Source organism: Amblyomma maculatum, chromosome 1, assembly GCF_055883805.1.
Source record: "Amblyomma maculatum isolate TAMU_Amacu chromosome 1, ASM5588380v1, whole genome shotgun sequence".
NCBI lineage: Eukaryota > Metazoa > Arthropoda > Arachnida > Ixodida > Ixodidae > Amblyomma > Amblyomma maculatum.
Window position 1 is genome coordinate 93988804 of NC_139344.1, and position 22084 is coordinate 94010887.

A 22084-nucleotide genomic window follows, 5' to 3' on the forward strand; every position below is an offset into this window, starting at 1 on the left:
CAAGGCCATCAAGGTTTCGTTTAGGCTTCTGAAGTTTACTTTCATGGTCCGAATCATCTTGAAATGCTGATTCTGGCTCATTTACATCCTGGATCTGGCAGTTACCAAATTTGGGCTGCTATATTAGGCTATATGGACAGCATGTTATAGAGCTGAAGGAATATATGTTAGCATCGACGGATGCCGTTCTGACCACCTGCCTGGCGAATTATTCCAAAAAAACCTTTCAAGAACGTCTTGAATAATTTCCCTGTGGGCACGTATTTAAATTACCACATGCCCCAAGCAGATATTTAGAAAGTTCAATTGCGGACACACGCAAGCCCTCAGCAGTTGACTCTGTCAGAAAGCATCCACGGGATATTCTGGCAGGAACAACCTCCCTCTCCCATGTGTTCAGCCAGTGCAGAGACACGCTCGTTGAACAATACTAAATACGACACCATGCACGCACACGACTATGGTGGCTAACGCGACGCAGCACTGCCAGCAATAAACATGAGAAAGAGCTGTGCGAAGCCCCGCAGGCCGGCACCCGCACTATGGTGGTGATGATGATGATGAACTAGTGGTCATGCCCTTTGAATCGGGTGGACACTCACACAGTATCCGTCCAGAGTGGAAAGAGTTACACAGTTACGCATACACTGAGTTGCGCAGTTACACACACAAACGCGCATAAGTCACCTCGGTCACCCACACACGCACACACACAAGCAGTAGCTGCCACCGAACACCCCCTATTGACGGCGCCCAGTCTTCCACACTCGGCTAGGCGCTTCTTGGGGGGGGGGGGGGGGGGCGGTCTCCACCAAAGTTTATAGATTAACTCTATGGTTTATAGATCCTTTTCAGTTCCGCACTTCCTCGGCGCGCATAGAGTTCGGCGCGCCAGTAGGGAGCAGGCGGCCCGCCGCTGCTCCCGCCACCGCGGCGCTAGTGTCGATCTTTGCGCCAGGGAAGAGCGTCGTCTGCTACAGAAGCGCCGCGCTCCACTCTGCTTCCCGAACTGCTCTGAAGCGTTGCTCGCGCTCTGTGGCGTCATTATCTGCGCTTTATAGATTTATGTACTTGAGTGCCTGGACAGTAAGGACGATTTCTTCTTAGGAAAAAATGGGCGTCTGCGATAATTATCGCTTTGGGCAGAACAGTCACCTTTTTTGAGTATGCATTTCGCCATTTGGTTGTAATGCCTGCGCACATATATTACGTATACGTGCAAACAATGACAAGTACCACCGTGTGCTACAACACTCAACGATGTTTCAGTCTTGCCAGTCGCGTTAGGTGTTACGCGATAGGTTATGCAAGTACTCCGGTCGAAAATTCGTCGGCGTAGTAGTTGTAGTCCGCACCGCACTTCGGAAATAATAGGGGGCCTGAGTAAAAGAAATCGTACTGTGGTAATCTTTAATTCTAGTGATTGATGACCGATTGGCTTGTGGTGAACGATAGTGAGTTAATGAAATCACTGAAGCTAATTGAGCGGGGAATTAAAGGAATTGAAAAAAAGCATGAAAAAGGGGGTTCAACGATGTCAGGATGCTCAGAATGGAAGCCAATGCTCTATGATGCTAATTAACTAAATTTCAGAGTGTGCAATTGATCAATTAAATAATTGAAATAGTTAAGAAATGAAATTTGCATTAATATGTGTACTGCACAAAATGGAAAGACAACGTTAGCAGGTGCTAAGTATCAGTGAGTAAAAATTGTAAAAATAAAAAAAATGAAAAGTGACAAGCATTGTCTGTATGTGCGAAACGCTTTAGCGTCTTAACAGCGGAGCATCAGTGTCGCTCTTATTTTTAGATTTTCCGACGTGATCTAGGTAGGTTGGCTTGGAAGCGAGTGCGTGCTCGCTATGGTCACTCCTTTTTCATTGCGTTCCGTACAAATTAACGTTTTCCTCATCCTTATTGTTTTGAGCAATAGCACACACGCCAGCCGAAAAACATTTTGTGACGGGTACGTGTGAAGCCTTGACAGTTGATGCCATCTGAACCCGAGGCTTGAGGCGATTAAAGGGCTACCTTATAAAGGATCGACACACATCCTGTTATTGGTATATATTCTAACCTGGCAGGTCTTGTACACTTTCATAAGAGTTTTTGGCGCTTTGTTCGCCTCTTTCAGAGTTGGTTAATTTGTTTCTGTGTTTTCTGCTGGCTAAAACGGCACGAATCAGCCAGCCTCTTCAAATTACGGCCGCGAAGCGCACTTTTTTCGTGGGTTAATGTAGAGCACTTTATGTTTTCTGAACCTTCATCTTTTTCAAAACCTTTAGACCCCTTTTATCTTTAAAAAGAAATTCGTCCTGTTTGTAGCGGACAGTCCCTCCGCTGTTAAAGGTCCAACGAGCCTTGCATAGTTTCCAAAATGTGCACAATCGCCTCTACATCTCTTAGCGAAGTGGTTGCAGATCTATATATGGGCAACGTCCACACCATTTGTCCGCGGCTAGATATTGCACAACTAATGACTTCGCGGACTGCAGCACTGGCTCTTAATATTCCTGCATGAAAAAAAAAATCAGCCTATGATCAATGCACATTTTCATTCAGAGCTGCTGATCTCTATGTAACCATAAAGCGGATTTTTTTTTCCACAATCAGTTGATTAAATTTCACTCGTCTGATTTACTCGGTATCTTTCGCACATCGCTTTGCGTTGTGTCACTGAGTGCATCTTTGGTGGTACTTTTTAGATTTTTGCCGCTTCTAATGTAGACAGATGTATAATATAGACGATTAGGTCATATGCTAGGATATGTATGACGCCTGAGGGACCGTGCCATGCCGGTCACTATAGTTTGACCACTTCTTCGGTGAACGCATGTTTGTAGAATTTAGTAATATAGCCTCTTCACAGAAGTGTGCGTTGCACACGCTTCATGTTGTTCGCAACAATTTGGCTCTCCGGGGTACCGTTGTCTCCTATTTGCATGACACACGGCCATTTGGCGGCGGAGAGAAGTCTCTTCTCCCAGTTACGGCGGTTCCTGCTGAAATAATATGGACCAAAACGCATTATAATATGTTTCCTCAGTCCTGACATATTCTGAAAAAGATAACTGAAAATCACCACCTACCCTCTGAATGATTATTTTCAAAATTTTGCGCTCGATAAACGTCCGGCAGCGCGTGGTACTTGTAAAGCGGGAAACGCATGTGAGCGAAAAAGTGAGCGAAGCGACAAGGCGGCGCGGCGTAAGCGATCATGGTTCGCTCCGTCGCCTACTGGGGAAGACGCATGCACGTGACAGCGCGAACCGAGCGAAACGGCGACAACGCTCTGTGTAGGTTGTGTGGCTGGCATTTGGCTGGCATAGTGGCTTAGTACACCGCAAAACTATTGCCAAATCCAACAACAGTCATAACGATTGCAAGAATTAACGTTATTCTGCGACAACATGGCAAAGTAAAATGTATTTACAGCAAACCGTATCGAATGTGTGTGAACTTGCACTGTAATCGGCACGAATAGTCACGTGACCCATTGGTTCTATTGTTGTTTCGGTTGCGATTAGACGTTCTTTAAATCCTTGGCTATCCACCATTGTTCGTACAAAGCGAAATCTTTACGCGGTAATACACAATCGCAATGCAACACAGCAAAATAAAGAAAGCATGCGAAATGAGCGGCAGTGACGTACGGTTACTTCCGGGCGAACGAGCGAAATTTTCTATTTCGGCAGATCCGAGCGACGAGCCAAGCGACACATGCATTTCTGTTCGCGCGAAGGCTTCGCGCGACGCGTGCCGCCGTCGCGTTCGCGTGAGTTTTCGCGTGCATGCGATTCAGCCGTCGCGTTCGCGATCGCGTGAGTTTTCGCGTGCATGCGATTCAGCCTTAAAGGCTGAATCGCATGCACGCGAAAACTCATATATATATATATATATATATATATATATATATATATATATATATATATATATATATATATATATATATATATATATATACTGTTTTCATTATCAACCAAGACAAATTCACAGAATATTAGGTGTGTAAAACTAATGATTCCATGCTGATACGAGAATGCACTTCAGTCATGCAATTCAGAACACTGCCTTTTCCACGGTCACCTCACCTGACAGCGAGTCGAGAGCACATAATGTAAAACATACTCCATCTGCGTCTTGAAGTTCATGCTGCGTCCATCGCTTCCCTGGGACTTCCATTCTCCTCACCGCGGGGACAGTTGCGGCCGCGCATACTTCGTTGCTGGCCGCAGGTTCGACAGGTTCATCTTCGATCACCTCTGTAACCTGCCTTCGTGCCTTTTTTCGCGGTGTGACATCGTCCTCACCACTCCTTTTTCTCTCATTCCTCTTGGGTGGGGAGCTTGCTCAAGTAAGCTGGCAGATTGGGTAAAATTGTGGGGACTGCATCTGCGGTAAGCATAGGTGTCCCGCGTGGAATTCGCACTTCCTCGCCATTTATGCGGTGCACATAATCCCTAACGATGAAGCGTGGCTCAAAACCTAGCTCACATACCGCGCAGTCTGCGGTTAGCGGCTTGTCGCCTCGATGTAGGTTCCTTTCCCACGTGGATCTGTGCTCAGGATGAGCAAGCACCTTGAATAGCGACAACTTTCGCGCGTTTTTTGTTCTTGCGTATCCTGTGTTGCACCCTGGGATAGTGCCTAGAATATACTGGCTAGTGTGCCGTGCGGAGGGCTCTCTCAATGGGAGGAGGTGTCCGTGCCGGCGATGCCTTCCAACTTTGGCCGCCAGGGGCGCTGCTCATCGTAAAGGGACGCAAGTACGCCAAGCGGAGAACACCATGTGGAATGCCTCAGCACAGAAGAAGACGACACTAACGCTGTACCTAGAGCACAAAGAAGCAGTATCGACGGAGCCGCTCTACGACAACAACGTCGGTAGCACGCTCCTGTTCGAAGCACGGGCGGGGGCACTCCGCACTTTGACCTACCGCCGTCACCTTGACACCTCCCCAGAAGCGCAGGCGGCGATTTGCAGGGCATGTGGGAGCGCAGACGAGACGGCGGAGCACATCATTCTCCGTTGCGCGAAACTATCGCCCCAGCCGGCAGAGGACACCACGCTACCGCGCGCACTGGGTTTTGAATCGGCCGAACGCGGACTAAAGTCCCTTTAACGCGGACAGCACAGTTAGCACAGTGGCGCCATCCGGACGACGAAAGCCCGGCTTCGTATGTGGTGGACAATAGCTAGACGCTGATGGTGTTCATAGCAGCTCTACCCTATCCCTTCTCATTTCTCTCTCTCTTTCTCAGTTTTTCTATTTCACCCGGCTAGGGCACATTACTGAGCCCACCCGATACAAAGGGTGCAGCCACAACGCATCATCATCATCGTGCCGTCGACGCCGTCGGACGCCGGCGCGCCCTTGATTTGCCGCAGCTGCGCTGGCCGAGCCATCATTGGGTTCGAGCGCTTTGGACGCGTCTACGCTGTTCTTTTGTTTTAGTCGTTCTGTTTCTTGCATTCATATGAGATAATTAAATTTGCAACGACTAATGATGCTAAAAATAAAGCATCAGGGCAGGGAAAATACATGTTTCGTGTCGCTCTGTCGGAGTGGCTACCGCTCAGGACTAGGTTTCTATGTTCGGTGTGCCATCGGACCCTGCGCAGCTTGCGTAGTGGAAGCGGCTGATTAAAAGACAGGACCGCAAGTTGACTTCAACGTGTGTTGTCTACGAAAAATATTTTGAGGAGAGCTACATCGAGAGAACGTTCAAAGTGACAGTAAACGGCATCGTCAACGAGCTCGCTAGAGATTAGACCACGAATTAAGCCCGAAACCGTGCCAACGCTATTCGACCATTATCCGAACCATCTTCTGCCTAAGAAGACATCGAAAAGAAAGTTGAGGAACCTCTGTGACCAACCGGCCGCTAAACGACAAAAACGCAGTGCCGTAATGCCAATGGTGCAGACGACAGCCATGCACGCACCGTCAAGGATGTTTGACAATGCTTCCAAGGAGCTGGCAGCAGAAGAGCCGAGCGAGAACTCATGCCCGCAGCAGCAGACGTGCAGCTTTGAGCCTCGGTATCCGTTTGACTCAATTTACATACCTGCAACTTGGACCAAATTAACCGAAGCACCTGCTGGATCTGTAGCCTACGCGCGTTATCGAGCCTAAAGAAAAAAGAAAAAGAACTTTGTCACTTTGTACATAGAAAAAGTGATAACGTTTGGAAGCCTGAACGCAGTTCTGTGGACACAATAGTGTATATTCTCGGAAAAGAATAAAACAAACGCGTACAATACAACAATATCTAAAGCTGAAGATAGAGCTATATAGGTAGAGTACACTGGAGGGTCTTTGTTCCGAATGTGGCCTGCAACCAGCTGATTCAGGAAGCACATATCATTCATGGGAATATAGTTTGCAGAAAAAGTGTCGCTTGACCGTCAACTCTGAAGGGGTTAGCTGTGCTTAATGCAAATACCAGCGGAGGCTTACACAAGATGCGCAGAAAGAAGGAAAAAGCATGCAACTAGCCAAATAAATGCTGCAACATTTCTCGCGCTCTGAGAAGAGCTAAGAGAAAACTGGCATGGAGCGCAGAACAAGTGGCTCTATTGAAGGCGCAAAATGAGGAGCTAATAAGTGAGTCTGCGGTTGAAGCTTTTTTTTTTTTTTTTTTTTTTAATCCCGCGCGTGACCTATACAATTGTGACCGTACAACAACCGCTCGGCTGCTGAAACCGCGAAGCCGAAACTGGTGAAGAAAGTAAAATTAATTATAAATTACTTAGCGGCGGTAAGCGAGAAACCACGTGGAGAATTATACAGGAATATCTAGCGCATCATTAGCAAGTGAAAAAAAAATACCACCAAAAATTGGTATCAGACTACTTTAAAATTATTGCGGTGTCATATGTGCGGCCTTTCTCCAAAACCTTTAGCAGTGCATTTCTATATTTTTACTTGTTTATTGTTGCTGCGCCTTTTTGCTCAAATTTTACTATATTGTAGACTTTGTAAAAAAAAGAATCAGTGATACAATCACCACTTTTGTTTCTTGCCTTTCCTTCTGTTACAAAAGAAAGCACACCGCATAATAATCATTTATGTATGAAGCAACAATTAAGTGACTTCCTAATAAAACAAATGAATAAAGAGTAAGAACAAAAACTGAAGTCAGATTCAGACTGCTTGTGTTTATTGTCGCATATGCGATCTTTGAAAACATGCGCACGTGCAATATATGTTACGAAAAAGCAAGATCGCCCTTCTTTTCTGTAGCATAAATGTGACGCTATAAAACGTCACTAACCTGGTATATATCACCTTAGCAATAAGCATGACTGAATTGCAGAAACGTCGACGTAACCTATCCGAAAGCATGAGGCCCGTATACGTATTGACGTTCGTAGCACTTGACTGCGGCATCGCGATATACCATGGACCATAAGAAAAGACCGAAGAGTAAATAAAATTCAAAGTTGGATTAATGAACAGCGTAAAATATTAAGGGTATTTTCTGATACCTGTGTCACACGGACAATAACAGTCGTCGTCGATCCGTTCCGGGTTAGATCGCGATTGAGAATATAGTTCCCATAATTCGGGACAACCACCTGGGCTGACTGAGCGCTCACTCAGAAGGAAGATGCATACGATACCTTACATCCGCAATCGAGTGGCTCTAGATCAAATAAAATTCTCATCGGAATATTTCATAGCAATATATTGAATCCGGCCCGGACTCGATCGTTTAATCAAAGATTAACAAACTATTGCAACCAACATGTCAACTTTAGGTGGTTTTCTCAAATTCCTTCTCTCGCTGGATATCAGGAAGTCAATATGTGTTCTGCTTAAGACCTTATCAGGTTCAGTTGAATAAATAAAACAGATATATAGCAGACATGGACCAGACAGTATTTGTTAAACGCTTCCTCGAGCGCTATTTGAGCGTATGATTTTCTCCGCACAGTACTAGGACGGTATGAATGTCTTCCACCAAGACTGTTTTTAGACACAAAGTGCGCTTAAACCGTCAAGAGACAGGTTTCGCAGTGAAAAGCGCAGCGCGCTATCCGGACCTATATGCCGCCTATGCTGCCGAGGCCGCGAACGCGGAGCGATAGCACCTTAGTAAAACCCCTCAATAAACTAAAAGTAGCGCCAACATGTGAAGTTTGCCGCCCGCCTCCTCTCCTGCGCTCTCCTTCGTCGTTCGACCCTCTCATTGGCCGAGCGCCGTCACGTGCGCGCGCGCGCTTTTTTTCTTGTTAGGCATGCAGCTTCCTCCTTTCCAGCGGTGCGGGCGGCGCGCGCGCGGCACATATCGCCGTGTGTTTTGCTGCCACGCGGACCGCTGCTAAATCGTTCCCGCCGGCTAGTTAATTTTTTTTTTTCAAGCATGTTGCGCACTTTGGCCGGCGGCTGATAGAAGCACGGTGGTGAAGGCGAGTTCAACCAACGCAGACATTGCGTACAAATGGTGTCACGCACTGACAGTTGAAAACGGAACCGTTTCAGCGCAAAATATAAAAAAGAAAACTGCTACCACGCTTCTCAAATTTCACGGTAGCTTACAATTCAGTCCAACCTGCAAAGAAACCACACAGACTGCAGCTTCCGCAGCCTAGTTAATTTTTTTTCAAGCATGTTGCGCACTTTTGTCAACGGCTGACGGACTCAAGGAGGTGAAGGCGAGTTAAATCGACGCCAAAATCGTGTACGTATGGTGACACACCATGGCAGCTGAACACTGCACCGTCTCAACGCCAAATATAAAAAGAAAATAACTGCTACCTCCCTCCCCAAGTTTACCGGTAGCTCACAAGTCAATCAAAGCTGCAAAGACTCCACACAGACTGCAGCTTCCGCCGCCTATAGTTAATTTGATCTGCAGCTGAAGTTGAAAAAATACATGGAAGATAGCTGCTGCCACACTTCTCAAGTTTACCGGCAGCTCGCAATCCAGTCAACGCTGCGAAGAAACCATACACAGACTGTTCCAAAATTGTTCCTGTCCGCCGCCTAGTTACAAATTTCATAAAGCATGCCGCTGAGTGGCCAAATGTGACGAACTACGGACACACGGAGATGACGGCGAGTTGAACCAACGCCGAAATCGCGTAAATGTGGTGTAACACGCTCACAGCTGAAACTATTCTGGCGGGAAATCCCTGTCAACATTCGGTAATTATGTTTCAGCTGTGAGTAATATTTTAACCTGAACACATTGCGACAAAATGCAAGGCTCTGGTGAGACCCGGCGCACGGCCGCCTCGATCGGCGCGCGCGCGGCGCTGATCGAGACGGCTGTGAAGGGCGCCTGCTCCGGAGAGCGCGCGCTAGTCGCGCACCCCGTAGGTGGCGCCACGGTCGAAATGCGAGAGGAGGAGCGGCGCCGCCGGAGGAGGAGAGAGGAGATGGCGCTACTTTTAGTTTATTGAGGGGTTTTACACCTTAGCTATTGGTAGCGCCGCCCCGTGGTGGCGGCGGGAAGGCATCACCGCGGCGGACATAAAGCCCCTTGATACTTTGAAAGTTACGCCAACGATTGAACTTTGCCGCCGCCGCGCTACCTCCTCGCCTCCCCCTCGCCCCTTGCGCGCCCCTTCGCTGAAGGCCGGCTCTCCGCCCGATTTCCTGAGCGACGATTGGTCTCCCTGCCGTTGCCATTGGAAACCGACGCGCGTCCGGCGTTTTCCTTGTGTTTTCTTTTTCCTTCGCGCCATTTTTCCCCTAGTCTCGGCGAGCGAATATTGCGCGCTGTGCTTTTATTGCAGCGTGCAAGCTCTATGCCGTGCTGTTGCGCGTACAACTGCAGCAAGCGACTTGAAGATGGTTATGCCGTATTCATGATATCTCAAGGCAAGCGTGACGGCTTGCGCACGAGTCAATGGATTCACAAGATTAGTCGAAAGACGTTTATTCCTAGAAACAACAGAGTTGTTTGCGACGTCGAGTGCCTTTCTCACTCCCCGTAATAACGCGTCACCTGACGCTGCGTTTTTTATTCCTGCTTGCTGCTCAATATTTTTGCGGCGGCAGCATGTTCATTGTATAAAAATAAGGTTGTCCTCTGCAGCATGCGAGGCTCCATGGCTCCATCATTTAACACGCTTCGACTTCTGTACAGTCAGAAACAGGGCGCTATAATCTGCTTTTTGCTGTCAGAAATAACTGGAAAATTACAGTCTCTCGATTGCATTTGTCGCGATTATGCTAGGATCCCTGGCCTCCTTCACTAAAAATCAAAATTCGGGCTTGTAGAGGAGCTAGCCTTTCCAGCTTTTACTTGTAGTGTGCGTCGGTTACTCGGGAGCATTGAATGCTGGCCCTGAAAAACTCTTTGGCAAGTAAACCCGAGGTATTGCGGGTAATCTGCACTAGTTAGGTCGTATGGCATTTTTTTTTTTTCAATTCTTGAATGTGTCTTGCCATGCTTCGACGCACGCGTGGGTTAAACAATATGCGTTCGTTTTATCAGGGATACGGCCAATGTGCAGGAGGTGTTCATATGATCACACACGCTTCACTTTGACCATGACTACAAGGCGTTGGCAGGTTACCTTCGCTTTGAAAGCTGGAGCTCTAAAAGCGCGATTCCGCGTATTCATTTATTGCGAGAAAAGTTATCCCATCGATGTCAAATCAGCCGGAATCATTGCATCAATTTTCTGTATTTACGAAACTTAAACAATCAATAATGATTATAGTTATTATGTAAAAATAGGGGAACATTTTGCGAGCAACAATTCTTAACACTGTAACATATTACTCATTTCAATTGTATGCAAGATTTTTTTTTTCACCTAGCCTGAGTAATTATCTCATCGCTTTATGTTCTAGCTACATTTCACTGAAGACCAGTTTGAGCCGCCAATATTACACGAACTCGAAAAAAAGAACAGACCAAACGCAGTTCCATCAATTTTCTCTTACCGACCTGTCCTGAAGTAAAGGAAGCCTCCTCGACAGAGACATGAACCTCGCGCTGATATTAGTCAGTTATTTCTGTGGCTTGCTCTTTTCCCACCTCCATTTATGAGAAAACAAGAAAGTATAAGAATTAAAAGTCAATGTATAGTTGTCTCGTCAGATATTATGAGATAATAGAGATATGACTGACAACGTAAGTCAATGAAAATTGAAGTATATCAATGGGTCATGGGACGGCATCAGATTAAATAGTGATGGTTATGAATAGTGATAAGTAATGATGGTGACTGTTACGGATAATAATAGTAAATTATATTAATAGGCCCGGATAGTGAGGTGATAGTGTTCGTTGCGGATAGTGACAGTTACGATAGGTCTCTGGCATTAGTAGATATAGTGATAGATAGGATAGCAATAGTTAATGAATTGGCAGTTATATGCTTTCTCATTTCCGCACGTTGAAGACCTATGTGCACCTTGTAATTTTTTTATTTGATTGTTGCGTTCAATGAAATCAAGCTCTTTTACACAGCGCATGAGACCACAGCATGCTTGCCCCAGAACTTCAGTGTATCGGCAATAGGGCCCACCACTTCTCCCAGTGTACCCTGCTGTCTTTTAACCACACGCGAAGTCAATGAGGGGCCACGTACTCATAAAATTATTTAATTCCTCCATCAGCATCATATCAAGACTGCCGTGGCAAACCTGTTCCTTGCCTCGAAGCAGCAAGGAACAGCTCAAAATTTGATTGTATACAAAATTAACTAATGAACGCAGATTATCGCGGATCGCTAACTAGCACAGTGCCATTACGCTTGGCCTAAGCTTTCCAACGGTATACGGTTCTGTGTTGCAGCTAAAATTTAGATTTTAATTGCAATTTACTAAATATCAATTAATTTGGCCCAGTAATTGATTGAAATACTTGTACAATTAACCAATAATCTAATCTCATGGTTGATCACGTGACATATACTATGCTTAGAGAGATAGCTTGACAGTAGCGAAATAGACTAAGTCCTGCTTTAACCTTCTCTAATCTTGAAGTTCAAAGCACCAGCCTGGATCGTTTTCTGAAGTTTTACCGCGGTGACAGATTTCACGCTCTAAAAAAAAACAAACACAAAGTCAGAGGCAGTACTAGATTAAGTGCACAAAGTAAAACCTTATCATGAGACTTAAAAAGCGTCTGTAGCACAGAACTCGCCTGAAAGCTTTGTTTATCAGTATTCCCCATTCAAATAGTTCTAAGAAGAAACCAATCAATTCATGAACTTTACTATCGGCATTCTCAATGCTTTTCTCGCAATTTTTCAAAAATTTTGTGCACTCCTGGAGCGCAGACCTGGCCCAAAAGCTCGCGCTTCACTCACTGCTGCGGCCGGCCGGCGGGCGTCAGGGGGAAAAAGCGTGTCGTGCGCAGCGCTCGCCGCCGCCGCGCGAGGAGAATCGAGGAGGAAAGCGCGGCGCGGAGGAGAGTGTCGCTACTTTCCAATTATCAAGGGACTTTAGGCGGACACGCCAGCGCGCGCCCTCGGCACACTAGCCAGTATATTCTAGGCACTATACTGGGGCATAGCAGTGGTTGAGCCGTTGCTTTGCACTCATTGTTAATACATTTACATCAAAACACTCGTGCAATGTAACCACACTGAACGAAAAGCCAGCGCACAACTGAAGCGCCGTCGGGCGTGCTCTGACCCGTCGCCGCCGGCCGCCTTCAAGAGTGGTCGACAACAGCGCCGCCGCTTCAGGAGTCACACTCGATGACGCGCGTAGCAAGGCGCTGCCCCCTCCGCTCGCTTCACTGGAAAATATTTTAGTTCACTGAAGCGTTGGTTTCCACTGCTCCCACACTATACTCCGTTTCATACATCAGGTGCAACGCAGCGAAAGCTACGCAAGTAGTCCGCAAAAAAAAAAAAAAAAATGGAGGCGTATCACTACACGCTCGTTTTGTGGTAGAGTGGTTCTTGCGGAAACGGACTGTATTTCGAGCATACAAGTTTGCAATAACTTGCTTCACGTGCTTAGACATCTTCGCAGTGCGGATCTTACAGAAAAAATGCGCACCGAAGAACCATTTTCTCAAAATGAAATGCGCAGCGCAGAGGGCACAGTCAGCGCCATCTAGTGGCACAGCTGGCAAGGTTGCGGGGCAGCGAAAACGCGGCACGAACGCAAACGACATAAAAACATACAAATTCACCGAATCCGATCCTTTCTCCATAAAAAAGGTGCTCTTTATGAAGTTGATGGCAAATGTAAGATGTATTAAGCTTGCAGACAAAATAACTATTATTTGCTCTCATCAAGAGTAGGCACTATTTTTCATCGCGGATGCGGAGAGCGCAAACAAGAGCTGTAGCATTGGCAGTGTGCTGCCGCCCGCGTCCCCTTTCTGCGGCTGCTTGGTAGATGGGGTCGAGAAGCCAAGCGCTTTCAGGAACGTGGCTCCCTCTCGTTGTGGCGGCTGGAGGCCCTGGCAGTGGATGACCAAGTGTTCTGTGTTTTCGTCCGCCGCACCACACGCTCTTCACGCCGTGTCGTGTCGAACCGCCTTCTGTACACTAGGGTCCGCAAAGCGCCCGCTCTTGCCTCGAATAGGAGGCTACTCCCAACATTATTGTCATACAGTGCTGCGGGCTTGGGAGATAGTTTGTGGCGGCTGTACAACGCAAGCGTGGCCTTTTTGCTCATTGCGTCTCGCCACATTTCACTCTCTGCTGCCCCGACATGCCGACGGACCTCCGCTGCCCAGTTTGTTGCGGAATTGGTGTCAATATGGTTCTGGAAAGACCCGTACTTCTTTTCCAGTTTGTACAAGCGCTTAGTCCACTGCGTGCGGAGACAGGTGGCAGCTGCAGGTAGTCAAACACCTGGCGAGCCCAACGCGCTCGAGGCATGCAGCGAAGACGCCAGTAGAACGCCAGCTTGTACGCCTCTTGGGCCTCAAAGGTGGACCAACCTAAGTCTCTCTGTACTGCCTCGTTCGCCACCTGGCCATGACATCCAGGCGCCGTGCGGCCAACCTCTCGCTGTTGTCGCTCCAGCCATTCACGGGTATCCGCTGCCAAGCACACAACCGCATTCGCAAACGTTAGACCAGGGATCTAATGGATCATCTTCCACAGGTCGCGTACCATCACAAATCGGTTGCAGCCAGAGGCACCGACGACGCAAGACGCATTGTGCTCGCAGTGCAGTCTGTCGCAAATTGGCCTCGTGCCGGGAATACATGGCTGCAGAGTCGCAGACCTCCACTCCCAACTATTTGGTTCCCGAGATTTGGATAAGGACCTCACCTCCAAGCATCAGCTCAGTCTCCGCCCCGTCAAGTCCTGCCAGCTGGACAACCGTGGTCTTCCTAGCGTTGAACCGCAAGCCCAGACGACCGATCTCATTTTGGCAGATATCCAAAAGACTGCAGATCCTGGGGTGTCTCCGCCATCAAGACAAAGTCGTCCGCGAAGGCTAAGCCCTAATCGGCGAGTGTCGTCCATGCCAAGGGGAGAGTACTCCAGCTGGAATCCGATGCCTGACCTGAGTAATTCTTGCTTGATGATTGCTGCGTACAGTATGTACAGGAGAGGTGATAGGAGACGCCCCTGCCTCAAGCCCCTCATCACGGTAATGGGCTCCGATACAGCAGGACCGAACTGAACGACGACCCTATTGTCCTCGTAGAGGCGTCGGATGGTCTGCACCAGCCGCTCCGGACGCTTCAGTTCTACTAAGCGGCTGAACACCTCCTCATGAGGCACGTTGTCGTAAGCCTGCTCAACGTCAAGAAAGCAACACCACAGCGATCGCCCCTCCTTCCTCGCTATCTCCGCGCACTCCGTTAGTATGAAGAGATTGTCATCCAAGCGGCGACCGGGGCGAAAACTATTTTGGAGCTCGGTCAGGAGGCCAGTCGATTCTAACCCCACTCAGCCAATCCTTCAGGATGCGCGCAAACACTGTACATCACGCTGGTGAATAAGGGGCCTGTACGATTTTAGTTGATCAGCGTCCCCATCTCGTTTTGGGATAAGGATGACATTCCCCTGCAGTTGTTCCCCTGTAGTTGTTCCCTTAGCCTCAGGACCGAGGATCTTGACCACTCGGGCTGGCAGTCCGTCTGGCCCCGTAGCAGTTCTGGCACTCAGACGCGTCAAGGCCCGATCTAGTGTACGACCGGAAATGGTCCACTCCGGCTCCCTCGTTTCCGGTAGATCTACGATAGGGTCAATACACGACGGTGACGGCCCACGCAAGGCTTTGTCTTCCAGTTGTACGTCCGTACAGCTTGGCAAAATGGGCGGTGAGGTATTCCGTCATGTTCGTCACTGGCAGTCCCGTTGCAGAGTCCGTGAGCTGAGCTGAGGGTTGGGTGCTTCTGTCCAAGGAGCTGATATACCTCCAAAACTTCTGCGTCGCTGACCTACCGTCTTGGCGCAAAGATTTTGTCAGGCGCAAGTTATGGTCGGCCACGTTCACCTGCACCAGTCTTTGTGTGAGTACAATGTATTGCGTCCACGCCTCAGAGGCCTTGGGGTCTTGTGACATGATGGCTTGGCGGTGTATTCGGTTAGCCTAACGGCGTACTCCTCTACTTCCGCTTCCCACCACGCATTCCATGTACTTCGTGCCGGCTGCCTTGCCTTCGCCATGAGACTCTCTATAACACCCCGCAGAGCAGCCGCATACTCTTAATTGGCTGTGGCCTGCATACGCTGCAAGCTGAGTTCGAACCCTTCAGAGACCGCCTCCAGCGCCCGATTCGGTAGGTATAGGCACTTCGCTCGTCGATAATGTGGGCGAGCATTATGTCTTCCTGAGCGCGAAAGCTCTAGTAGAAGGCGGTTGTGGTCACTCCTAATACTGGCCGCCCCATCTTCATCAATGTGGATCTTTGGGGAAAGAGCATGGAGATGGGCAGAAACCAACACATAATCAATGCATGTGGCACTACCGCGGGCGCACCACGTAAATTGTCCTTTGCACTGTGGGTCCAGATTCATCACCGACAAATCACGTTGTTCCACCAGTCCTAGAAGCAGTCGGCCATTGGCGTCGGTGTATCCATCCAAGGCACTTATGGGGCCGTTGAAATCGCCGAGGATGATTATCTGCCTGCCAGTAGCCCACCTGTGGGCGTCGGTCCGCACACACTCCAGCAGCTGTGCATTTCCAGATTGCTGTGTGTGATGCACGCCAAGGTACACCATGCACACAGCTGTCGGCACTCCCAGGATGGTGCCTTCAATCCACAAGTGGTCCATACATTCTCCCTCTAGGCGACGCCATTCAAGGCCCCGCCGCCACAGGAATCCAATACACCCACCACCACGCTCCCGGCATACTCTGTTCCGCCCTATCCAGCACCATTCAGGGTGAATCGGGGGCTCCTCCATATCCCGGAGGTGGGTTTCAGCAACGCCATACAACTCGATGTGTTCAAGTTCCAGCACACGATATAGTTCTGCCTACTTTTGGGCGCGACGAGCCACGTACATATTCAAAAACCCAATTCTGAAACTACTCCGTCCGCCTTGTCCGTGGCGGCGAGCACGCCGATGCTTTGGCCTTCGAAGGTTACAGTGACGCTAATGGGTTTCCGGGTGAGGCCGTTGCACCCATCCCTCATCTGCTGGCTCTATTCCATCTTCCTGCACTGAACGTAGTGCAGAGTTATCTCGCGCTTGCTGCGTAGGGTGTGCTCCCACTACTGGGTCAACAGGGGCCACTGTTGAGATAAGTGGTGACCGACCAACTCGGCTACCATTCTGTAGAGTTCCGAGCTGCTCTGGGTTTCCCACAAGGGCTCCGTGAACTGTTGAAGCTGCTGCCTTCTTGGGAGTAGTTGGGCCGTCCGGAGGGAGGTAGGGGCCCTTTGTGGCGGCGTCACAGGTATCCGCTCCGGTCCCGGGGGCCACGCAGTTGGTATCTGTGCCATGGGCTGCGTTACGGGGGGTGGCAGGTCCCACCGTTGTGGCTGAGCTGAGTTGGGCTGTGCCTGAGCAAGACTGTGATACCGGGAAGCTCGCCTTGCCCACTCCCACATGACTGCCCAGTATTCCTATCTGATCCAGTTCCTCGGACACAGGTCTTTTTTTGCGTACCAACCTTCCTGTCTGCCGGGCTCTTCTTGTTTTGAGATGGGCCATGCTTTTCTCGGGTACCTCCAGCACACTTTAGAGTCTGCACTTTCGTCAGTGTGGGACTGTGAGACTCTCTCCGCGGTGGCTGCTGTAGCCCTAAAAAAGGGCGAGCTACGGATGCCACTTCTTTCGCTACTTGCCTTACTGTGGCAGCCAAGTAGTGTAATCAGGCCGCGGAAACTCAGGGGCACTTCCGTCCCGTCTAATTCTCCCAAGCGGGGGCGAAAGGAGGAAAGAAAAAGCTGGGAGGAGGACTTCTCCCTCGCGCCTAAATTTTCCCCTCGTACTGACGGCGCCGCCGACTGCGCTGCGTGGCTTCGTCCTCGCGTGAACCGCTGCAACCGTTACGACTCCGCTCGTTTTGAATTGGAACCGTTGTCTGCGTAGCCTGGCGCTGTGAATTCTCTGTGTGTTGGCTTATCGGCCAAAGTCGCGATTTTTCGTCGCGGTTCTTTTACTCTGTGCATCTCATTCTTGCTGGCTCTTCGCCCCTTCGTGAGACGAGAGACTTATCTGCGTGCACCTCCCGTTGCGTGGACCCATCTCGTCTGCTGATTGTGCTGGCCATTACAGCCGGCGATATCTGCTGTGTTTCGTGTTGTTGAACTTGTTACCTTCATTTACTGTGGAGAGACGTGCGTTTCGAAGAAGACGGTTCTTCCAGGAAGGGTAGTGTAAATTTTTAATCATGCATTTTGGTTATGTATAGCACAGTGACATGTGATTACTTGCATCAAATACCAACCACTATAGTAACTAGAACGCAGCTATTTGCTCATGTTTCTACATTGCTTTGATGGTATGGAATGCGTAGAATGAATATGTTGCATCATTTATTTAATTTCATATCAACTGTACACATGCTGACAGAAGCATTGCCGGCAAACCCGGTTCTTTTGTAGTGATAAAGCAAGCATGCAAGATTACAATGTTAGCGCAGAACACATAACACTACTGTAAACTGTTAGCTATGTAAAGTGCGTGTGTGTGAGGGATACCTTGTCGCATCTTTTCATTTTCTGTTTCACGTGCAGTTAATAAAAAAGAGAAACAATATCTGCTGTTCTATGTGCTATTTCTTGCTGCGGTCGGGTACGCTGGCTCGCGAGCGCCTGTGCCCTCGAGAGCGCTATGCTTGTGGTTTTTCTTTCCATCACACTGTTCCTGCCGCGAGCCGGTCGCGCCGCGGCAGAACGATGATGCGGTAGAAAATCCACGGGCAGAGCGTTTTCCCGGGCGCGGGCGCACGCGAGCGCGCGATCCGCGCTGCTTGAAGCAACCTACCGACACCCCCTTCAGCGCACCGTTTTTTTGGACCAGTCCGCTATACGGCCTCCCCCGTCATGTCCATTTTTTACGCGCCCCCGCCCGCTATAATCCTATAATGGGGAGTTTGGCGCTAGCGTCTGTAATTCGTGGCCGCTGGGAGGTATAGGGAGTTTCACACCCCTGGTGTAATCCGTCCCTCGCCAGTCGTTTGTCACCCTCCAGTAATCGTGACCCATCAACAAACAACTTGGCCTGCTCCGTGCACAGCTTTTTGGAGCATTGCTCTTGCCTGTATCTCCTTTCCGCGTGTCGCTACCTCCGGGACAAAGCAAACTATCAGGCGCTGCTTATACGAGGCCATGAACTCCCGGATCTCCTGCACAATCACTTCCGGCTAGACGCCCTTTAATATGTCGGCTATCCCCATGTGCAATACTAGGAGACGACTGGTATTTACTAAAGCGCCTTGATGTTGGTTCAGTACCCTCTGCACATTGGCCTGACATGCGCCGCTCCAAGATGAACTTCACCTCCGCACTCCTACCCAGCTGACGCCGAAGCCCTCCAGCAACTCGCTGTGCATTGTCATCTTCGATGATCAGCATTGCGCAAGACGGGCGCGTCCCTTGACGGGCTTCTCCAGACTGCCTCTTGCCGGATGATTTGGTATCAGGCGGCGATCGCATTTTGGCTTCATCAGTGCCGGGTGATGGACCTCCCTTTCTTCCCCCATTCTGGCTGTCTGCCTCCAAGTGGGCCCCTTGCAGTTGACCCGACTGGCTGGCACCAACGGGTTTAGCGTTGGCCATCCCTACGACCCTCCCTGCACTGTCGTTCCTATCTGTGGCGGACATGGCTTTGCTGAGCTCGTCTACGGGGGGGCAGTGACTGGTCTGCGTCCGACTGCCCAGATCGCGAGTTTTCTTCCCCTTGGCTCTCAATTCCGGCCGGGGGCCGTGCCTGTTCTTCTATCCGTGGGCTTTTAGGCGGCCCTGCGCCACGCATGAGGGTAGCCGCGCTTGGTTCTCAGAGGCCGCCTCTGTGCCGGAGAAGTCTCCCTGAGCATATCTGCTCCTCAAGGCCTGGAGTTGATCCCGTAGCTCGTAAATCACTCCGCACAGTGCCTCAACCTCTGCGTCCGTAGCCTGCGACTTTCTGTTCGTCTCCTCCAGCACGCTACAGAGCCGACACTCGAAGAGAATCGCCACCGCTGCCTTCAGATCGTCGAACCCCGTTTCCTCATGATGATGATGATGATGATGAGTTTGTGGTCATTCCCTTCGTATCGGGAGATTAACAGGTCCCCCAGATCAGACCAAAAAGTTGTAAAAAAAAAACACTCAAAACACGCATACACATTGTCGCACAAAACACACACTGGCGCAAATTCACGCACTGGCACACACACACGCACACACACACACACGCACTGTGGCAGTCACTGAGTGCGATGTTGAGTCGTTTGGTGGTCATCGCCGAGTTATATGCCACCATTGTTGTAGCCTAGCCTTCGTGGTGGAAACACTGCGACTTGCGATAGCGTTCGTTTCATCGCTTTCGTCGCCCGCCTTGAAGCCCAATGCGCGCGAAAGGGTGGCGCTATCTGCGTGTCGTGGAGACAACATGTCTCAGTGGAGCACCATGTGTTCTAGCTCCTCATGTCTCCCGCAGGCTCTGCAGGTGGCGGCTTGTGCCTCGGCGGAATAATCGAAGCGCCAGCGGTACACGAGTGTGCGCAGAGCTCCGACGCGCGCCTTGAAAAGAAGGGCACTACCCTCGCTGTTGTCGTACAGGAGTTCTGTTGCAATTGCCTGCTTGTGTGTGCGGTACATCTGGAGCGTTGATTTGGTCTCCATAGCGGATTGCCAGCGGCCGGTCTCTGCTGCTTGCACCCGGGTCCGCACCGCGCGTCCGCTATTCCGTTCAATTAGCTCGTTCTCTTGGGTGGAATTTTCAAAGAGACTGTACAATTGCAACGCAACCGCTATACCCGGGAGCACCATCTCGTTCTGGTCCCCTTAAAGTGGAGGTACCGAAACACTCGTCGTGCCCATCGTGAGTCGGGTAATATGCGGAGCCGTTCCTCGAATGCAATTTTGCTGCTGGCCTCTCTTGCTTCGAACGACGACCAGCCGATGTCACCCTGGATTGCCTCAATGGCAACTCGCCCGTGACACCCCAGGGCTACTCGGCCAACTTCGTGTTGTCCGCGCTCCAGCCAAGCAGGCGTGGAGGCCGATATGCACACCACAGCATTCGCGAATGTCAGGGCCGGAACATGCACAGCCTTCCACAATTCGCGGACTATCACGTATCGGCTACATCCCCACAGGCACCGTTTGCGCAAAATACACCACGCTCGCTGGGAGGAACGTCGCACGTGTTCCTCGTCTGCTGCATATACGTGTCCTTGGGCACTGATGTTAATGCCGAGGTACCTGTAGGTGGTGGCTCTCCGCTTGGCAGACACAGCATGGAGAGTGAGGTGCTGGGGCCCGCGAAGTACAGCACAGCTGATTTCCTTGCATTGAAGGCTGGTCCCAGTTTTCCGAGATGTTCGGCGGAGATGGAGACAAGCTTCTGCTTCTGCAGGTGTGCTTCCTTCGCGGCTAGAAGTACAATGTCATCTGCAAACACCAGGCCGGTAGTGACAGGACTCTGGAATGCCATATTGCGCAAGTACGGAAGGGCAAATCCGATGCCAGAGCGGATCAAGTGGTGTTCGAGCTCTGCTGTGTAGAGCATGTACAGGATCGGCGACATTGGGCATCCTTGCTTCAGTCCTACCCGCACGGGGACAGGGTCGGAGCAGGCATCGGCGATGTATCCCACCACGGTAATTGTCGCTATATAGTCGCTGTAGCAGTTCGATCCATCTTGTTGGCAACCCGATAGTAGCCATTCGATGGAGTAGAAGCTCATGGGGAACATTATCATACACGTCCTACTTACGTCCAGGAAGCATGCCACAAGCCCTCGATCTTCTTTGCGCGCTATTTCAATGCATTGCGTCAGTACAAAGATGTCTTCCAGGCGACGACCCTGTCGGAATCCATTTTGCAGCTCCGAAAGCAGGCCCTTCGTCTCGGCCCATGATACTATCCAGGTGTTCAGTACCTGGGCGAACACCCTGTAGAATACACTAGAGATAGTCCCTGATGGAGCCGGAGGAGGCATATACCTTAACCGCGGAGCCAGTCCTCGGGGATAGGGTCGCCGGCGATGATTCCAGTGTATAATTCAGCAAGCATGTTCGCGGGCCTCCTTGCCAAGACATTTAATCAACCCAGCGGGAATGCCGTCCAGTCCTCGAGCTGTTTTAACCCCCATGTGGGCATAGTTGTCGCTGACCGGGAGTTGAAATCTGAAGTATCGACATCGCACGATGTTGGTACACGTGTCTCAGCTCCAGTGTCGGATTCTTCCCGGTGACAACCTGTCCGTATACTGAGCGAAGGTGGTCTGTGAGATGTTGCGTTAGCTCAGTGACCACTGCACCTGTGTTAGTGTCCCGTAGCACATGAGCTGATGGCTTCCTGTCCAGGGAGGTCACATATGCCCAGAACTTGCGTGGAGCGTTGCGCCCGGCTTTCGTGATTTCTTGTAATTGTTTTTGATTGCATGCTGTCATTTTCACCTGGGCAAGTTGTTGCGCCTCCCTCTTGCGAAAAAGGTGCTCTTGCCAGGCCAGCTGACAGTACAGGGAGTTGCTTGACCGCTCTGCGATGCAGGCGGTTGGCCGTGCGCCGCGCTCCGATCG